General features: G+C 37.6%; 1 long non-coding RNA gene across 1 annotated transcript in view; it reads right to left on the minus strand.

Moving 5' to 3' along the window:
• The window catches only part of LOC126069539 (uncharacterized), a 568,225-nt gene extending 562,176 nt beyond the window's left edge, over window positions 1-6,049 (minus strand). The window contains exon 1 of the long non-coding RNA XR_007515940.1: window positions 5,903-6,049. This is a non-coding gene — a long non-coding RNA (uncharacterized LOC126069539). The remainder of the gene's footprint in view (window positions 1-5,902) is intronic.
• Window positions 6,050-7,888: the final 1,839 nt, after the last annotated feature.

Consider the following 7,888-nt stretch of genomic DNA (forward strand, 5'->3'; position numbering starts at 1 on the left):
CAGCATTAAAAAGAGAGATACAGAGCTCCACAATAATTGTAGGAGACTTCAACACACCACTTTCAGTGAAGGACAGGACATCCAGAAAGAACCTCAATAAAGACATGGAAGATCCAAATGCCACAATCAACCAACTTGACCTCATAGACATGTACGGAATACTCTACCCAACAGCAGCCAAGTATACTTTCTTTTCCAACATACATGGAACATTCTCTAGAATAGACCACATATTAGGTCATAAAGCAAGGATTAACAGAATTCAAAACATGGAAATATTACAAAGCATCGTTTCTGACCATAAAACCATAAAAAGTAGAAATGAATAACAGAAAAAGCAGGGGAAAAAATCAAACACATGGAAACTGAACAACACCTTGCTCATAAAGTACTGGGTTATAGCAGAAATTAAGGACAGAATAAAGAAATTCATAGAATCAAATAAGAATGAAAATATATCCTGCCAGAACCTTCGGGACACAGCAAAAGCAGTGCTCAGAGGTCAATTTATAAAAAGAAATGCACACATCCAAAAAGAAGAAAGGACAAAAATCAATACATTAAACCTACAACTAGAACAAGTAGAAGGAGAGCAGCAAAAGAAGACCTTGGGCACCAGAAGAAAACAAATAATAAAAATTAGAGCAGAATTAAATGAAATACAGAAAAGAAAAACAATTGAAAGAGTTAACAAAACCAAAAGATAATTCCTTGAAAAGATTAACAAACCAGTGGCCAGAATGACAAAAAAAAAAAAGGAGATGAAGCAAATCACCTGAATAAGAAATGAGATGGGTGATATCACAATAGACCCAACTGAAATTAAAGAATCATATCAGATTACTATGAAAAATTGTACTCTAACAAATTTGAAAACCTAGAAGAAATGGATGAATTTCTAGAAACACTACCTACCTAAACTAAAGCAAACAGAGGTAAAACAACAAAACAAAACAAACCTATAACTAAAGAAGAGATTGAAAACGTAATTTAAAAACTTCCAACAACAACAACAACAAAAAACCGTAGCCCTGACGGCTTCACTGGAGAATTCTACGAACCTTTCAGGGAAGAGTTAACACCACTACTACTAAAGGTATTTCAGAGCACACAAAAGGATGGAATACGAGGCGGGGCCAAGATGGCGGACTAGGTGGACGCTACCGCGGATCCCTTTTGCAACAAAGACTCAGAAAAACAAGTGAATCGGTCACATATATAACAATCTACGAACTCTGAACAACAAACACAGACTTAGAGACAGAGAACGAACAAATACGGGCAGACAGCGATCGTTTTCAGAACTAAGAGCCAGCGTACCAGTTTCCCAGTGATGGCTCGGAGACAGCAGTCCATATCAAACCACATAAAGAAACAGATCATGACAGCTTCTCCAACCCCCCAAACAAAAGAATCAAAATCTTTCCCAAATGAAGATACAATCCTGGAATTATCAGATACAGAATATAAAAAACTAATTTACAGAATGCTTAAAGATATCACAAATGAAATTAGGATAACTGCAGAAAAAGCCAAGGAACACACTGATAAAACTGTTCAAGAACTCAAAAAGGTTATTCAAAAACATAGTGGAAAAATTAATAAGTTGCAAGAATCCATAGAGAGACAGCATGTAGAAATCCAAAAGATTAACAATAAAATTACAGAATTAGACAACGCAATAGAAAGTCAGAGGAGCAGACTCGAGCAATTAGAATGTAGACAGGGACTTCTGGAGGACCAGGGAATCAACTCCAACATAGCTGAAAAAAAATCAGATAAAAGAAAAAAAAATGAAGAAACCCTAAGAATCATGTGGGACTCTATCAAGAAGGATAACTTGCGAGTGATTGGAGTCCCAGAACAGGGAGGGGGGACAGAAAACACAGAGAAAATAGTTGAAGAACTCCTGACACAAAACTTCCCTGACATCATGAAAGACGAAAGGATATCTATCCAAGATGCTCATCGAACCCCATTTAAGATTGATCCAAAAAGAAAAACACCAAGACATATTATCATCAAACTTGCCAAAACCAAAGACAAACAGAAAATTTTAAAAGCAGCCAGGGAGAAAAGAAAGGTTTCCTTCAAGGGAGAATCAATAAGAATAAGTTCAGACTACTCAGCATAAACCATGCAGGCAAGAAGGCAATGGGACGACGTATACAGAGCACTGAAGGAGAAAAACTGCCAACCAAGGATCATATATCCAGCAAAACTCTCTCTGAAATATGAAGGAGAAATTAAGATATTTACAGATAAACACAAGTTTAGAGAATTTGCAAAAACTAAACCAAGACTGCAAGAAATGCTTAAGGAGGTTGTTTGGCCTGATGACCAATAATATCAGGTATCAGCACAATACAAGGTCACAAAACAGAACGTCCTGATATCAACGCAACTCCAATAGGGAAAGCACAAAAACAAACTAAGATTAATTCTAAAAAATAAATAAATAAACAAAATAATACACATAACAGGAAATCATGGAAATCAATAGATAAATGATCACAATAATCAAAAAGAGGGACTAAATATAGGAGGCATTGAACTGCCAGATGGAGAGTGATACAAGGCGATATAGAACGATACAAGTTAGGTTTTTACTTAGAAAAATAGGGGTAAATAATAAGGTAACCACAAAAAGGAATATCAATTCCATAACTCAAGAAAAACGTAATGACTCAACAAACATAAAGTTAAACATTATGAAAATGAGGATCTCACAATCTACTAAGAAAAAGTCTCAGCACAAAAAAGTATGTGGAAAAATGAAAAGGCCAACAACACACATGAAAAAGCATCAAAATGACAGCACTAAAAACTTATTTATCTATAATTACGCTGAATGTAAATGGACTAAATGCACCAATAAAGAGACAGAGAGTCACGGACTGGATAAAGAAACACGATCCATCTATATGCTGCCTACAAGAGACACACCTTAGACTTAGAGACACAAACAAACTAAAACTCAAAGGATGGAAAAAAATATATCAAGCAAATAATAAGCAAAAAAGAAGAGGAGTCGCAATATTAATTTCTGACAAAATAGACTTTAGACTTAAATCTGCCACAAAGGATAAAGAAGGACACTATATAATGATAAAAGGGACAATTGATCAGGAAGATATAACCATATTAAATATTTACGCACCCAATGACAGGGCTGCAAGATACATAAATCAAATTTTAACAGAATTGAAAAGCGAGATAGACACCTCCACATTTATAGGAGGAGACTTCAACACACCACTTTCGGAGAAGGACAGGACATCCAGTAAGAAGCTCAATATAGACACGGAAGACCTACTTACAACAATCAACCAACTTGACCTCATAGACTTATACAGAACTCTCCACCCAACTGCTGCAAAATATACTTTTTTTTCTAGTGCACATGGAACATTCTCTAGAATAGACCACATATTAGGTCACAAAACAAATCTTGGTACAATCCAAAACATCGAAATATTACAAAGCATCTTCTCAGACCACAAGGCAATGAAGCTAGAAATCAATAACAGAAAAACTAGGGAAAAGAAATCAAATACTTGGAAATTGAACAATACCCTACTGAAAAAAGACTGGGTTATAGAAGACATCAAGGAGGGAATAAGGAAATTCTTAGAAAGCAACGAGAATGAAAATACTTCCTATCAAAACCTCTGGGACACAGCAAAAGCAGTGCTCAGAGGCCAATTTATATCGATAAATGCACACATACAAAAAGAAGAAAGAGCCAAAATCAGAGAACTGTCCCGACAACTTGAACAAATAGAAAGTGAGCAACAAAAGAACCCATCAGGCACCAGAAGAAAACAAATAATAAAAATTAGAGCTGAACTAAATGAATTAGAGAACAGAAAAACAATTGAAAAAATTAACAAAGCCAAAAGCTGGTTCTTTGAAAAAATTAACAAAATTGATAAACCATTGGCTAGACTGACTAAAGAAAAACAGGAAAGGAGACAAATAACCCGAATAAGAAATGAGAAGGACCACATCACAACAGAACCAAATGAAATTAAAAGAATCATTTCAGATTACTACGTAAAATTGTACTCTAACAAATTTGAAAACCTAGAAGAAATGGATAAATTCTTAGAAAAATACTACCTACCTAAACTAACACATTCAGAAGTAGAACAACTAAATAGACCCATAACAAAAAAAGAGATTGAAACGGTAATCAAAAAACTTCCAACAAAAAAAAGTCCTGGCCCAGACGGCTTCACTGCAGAGTTCTACCAAACCTTCAGAGACCACTTAACACCACTACTACTGAAGGTATTTCAAAGCATAGAACAAGACGGAATACTACCCAACTCATTCTACGAAGCTACCATCTCCCTGATACCAAAACCAGGAAAAGACATTACAAAAAAAGAAAATTTTAGACCTATATCCCTCATGAACATAGATGCAAAAATCCTCAACAAAATTCTAGCCAATAGAATCCAACAACACATCAAAAAAATAATTCACCCTGATCAAGTGGGATTTATACCAGGTATGCAAGGCTGGTTTAATATCAGAAAAACCATTAATGTAATCCATCACATAAATAAAACAAAAGATAAAAACCACATGATCTTATCAATAGATGCAGAAAAGGCATTTGACAAAGTTCAACACCCATTTATGATAAAAAATCTTACCAAAATAGGAACAGAAGGAAAATTCCTCAACATAATAAAGGGCATCTATGCAAAGCCAACAGCCAATATCACTCTAAATGGAGAGAACCTGAAAGCATTTCCCCTGAGAACAGGAACCAGACAAGGATGCCCTTTATCACCACTCTTATTCAACACCGTACTTGAAGTCCTAGCCAGGGCAATTAGGCCAGACAAAGAAATAAAGGGTATCCAGATTGACAAGGAGGATGTAAAGCTATCACTATTTGCAGATGACATGATCGTATACATGGAAAACCCTAAGGAATCCTCCAGAAAACTACTGAAACTAATAGAAGAATTTGGAAGAGTCTCAGGTTATAAAATAAACATACAAAAATCACTTGAATTCCTCTACATCAACAAAAAGAACACCGAAGAGGAAATAACCAAATCAATACCATTCACAGTAGCCCCCAAGAAGATAAGATACTTAGGAATAAATCTTACCAAGGATGTAAAAGACCTATACAAAGAAAACTACAAAGCTCTGCTCCAAGAAATTCAAAAGGACATACTTAAGTGGAAAAACATACCTTGCTCATGGATAGGAAGACTTAACATAGTAAAAATGTCTATTCTACCAAAAGCCATCTATACATTTAACGCACTTCCGATCCAAATTCCAATGTCATATTTTAAGGGGATAGAGAAACAAATCACCAATTTCATATGGAAGGGAAAGAAGCCCCGGATAAGCAAAGCACTACTGAAAAAGAAGAAGAAAGTGGGAGGCCTCACCTTACCTGACTTCAGAACCTATTATACAGCCACAGGAGTCAAAACAGCCTGGTATTGGTACAACAACAGACACATAGACCAATGGAACAGAATTGAGAACCCAGACATAGATCCATCCACGTATGAGCAGCTGATATTTGACAAAGGACCAGTGTCAATTAACTGGGGAAAAGATAGCCTTTTTAACAAATGGTGCTGGCATAACTGGATATCCATTTGCAAAAAAATGAAACAGGACCCATACCTCACACCATGCACAAAAACTAACTCCAAGTGGATCAAAGACCTAAACATAAAGACTAAAACGATAAAGATCATGGAAGAAAAAAATGGGAAAACCCTAGGAGCCCCAATACAAGGTATAAACAGAATACAAAACATTACCAAAAATGATGAAGAGAAACCCGATAACTGGGAGCTCCTAAAAATCAAACACCTATGCTCATGTAAAGACTTCTCCAAAAGAGTAAAAAGACCACCTACAGACTGGGAAAGAATTTTCAGCTATGACATCTCCGACCAGCGCCTGATCTCTAAAATCTACATGATTCTGTCAAAACTCAACCACAAAAAGACAAACAACCCAATCAAGAAGTGGGCAAAGGATATGAACACACACTTCACTAAAGAAGATATTCAGGCAGCCAACAGATACATGAGAAAATGCTCTCGATCATTAGCCATTAGAGACATGCAAATTAAAACTACGATGAGATTCCATCTCACACCAACTAGACTGGCATTAATCCAAAAAACACAAAATAATAAATGTTGGAGAGGCTGCGGAGAGATTGGAACTCTCATACACTGCTGGTGGGAATGTAAAATGGTACAACCACTTTGGAAATCTATCTGGCGTTATCTTAAACAGTTAGAAATAGAACTACCATACAACCCAGAAATCCCACTCCTAGGAATATACCCTAGAGATACAAGAGCCTTCATACAAACAGATACATGCACACCCATGTTTATTGCAGCTCTGTTTACAATAGCAAAAAGTTGGAAGCAACCACGGTGTCCATCAATGGATGAATGGGTAAATAAATTGTGGTATATTCACACAATGGAATACTACGCATCGATAAAGAACAGTGACGAATCTCTGAAACATTTCATAACATGGAGGAACCTGGAAGGCATTATGCTGAGCAAAATGAGTCAGAGGCAAAAGGACAAATATTGTATAAGACCACTATTATAAGATCTTGAGAAATAGTAAACCTGAGAAGAACACATACTTTTGTGGTTACGAGGGGGGGAGGCAGGGAGGGTGGGAGAGGGTTTTTTATTGATTAATCAGTAGATAAGAACTGCTTTAGGTGAAGGGAAAGACAACACTCAATACATGGGAGGTCAGCTCAATTGGACTGGACCAAAAACAAAGAAGTTTCCGGGATAAAATGAATGTTTCAAAGGTCAGCGGAGCAAGTGCGGGGGTCTGGGGAACAGGGTTTGCGGGGACCTCTAAGTCAATTGGCAAAATAATTCTATTATGAAATCATTCTGCATCCCACTTTGAAATGTGGCGTCTGGGGTCTTAAATGCTAACAAGCGGCCATCTAAGATGCATCAATTGGTCTCAACCCACCTGGAGCAAAGGAAAATGGAGAACACCAAGGCCACAGGACAACTAAGAGCCCAAGAGACAGAAAGGGCCACATGAACCAGAGACCTACATCATCCTGAGACCAGAAGAACTAGTTGGCGCCCGGCCACAATCGATGACTGCCCTGACAGGGAGCACAGCAGAGGACCCCTGAGGGAGCAGGAGATCAGTGGGATACAGACCCCAAATTCTCATAAAAAGACCAAACTTAATGGTCTGACTGAGACTGGAGGAATCCCGGCGGCCATGCTCCCCAGACCTTCTGTTGACACAGGACAGGAACCATCCCCGAAGACAACTCGTCAGAAATGAAAGGGACTGGTCAGCGGGTGGGAGAGAGACACTGATGAAGAGTGAGCTAATTATATCAGGTGGACACTTGAGATTGTGTTGGCAACTCTTGTCTGGAGGGGGGATGGGAGGATAGAGAGAGAGGGAAGCCGGCAAAATTGTCAAGAAAGGAGAGACTGAAAGGGCTGACTCAAGAGGGGGAGAGCAAGTGGGAGTAGGGAGTGAGATGTATGTAAACTTATATGTGACAGACTGATTGGATTTGTAAACGTTCACTTGAAGCTTAATAAAAGTTATTAAAAAAAATGTCTATTTTACCAAAAGCCATCTATACATATAACGCACTTCCAATCCAAATACCAACGTCATATTTTAAGGGGATAGAGAAACAAATCACTAATTTCACATGGAAGGGAAAGAAGCCCCGGATAAGCAAAGCATTACTGAAAAAGAAGAAGAAAGTGGGAGGCCTCACTCTACCTGATTTCAGAACCTATTATACAGCTACAGTAGTCAAAACAGCCTGGTACTGGTACAACAACAGGCACATAGACCAATGGAACAG

The sequence above is a fragment of the Elephas maximus genome, chromosome X (assembly GCF_024166365.1).
Source record: "Elephas maximus indicus isolate mEleMax1 chromosome X, mEleMax1 primary haplotype, whole genome shotgun sequence".
Lineage (NCBI taxonomy): Eukaryota > Metazoa > Chordata > Mammalia > Proboscidea > Elephantidae > Elephas > Elephas maximus.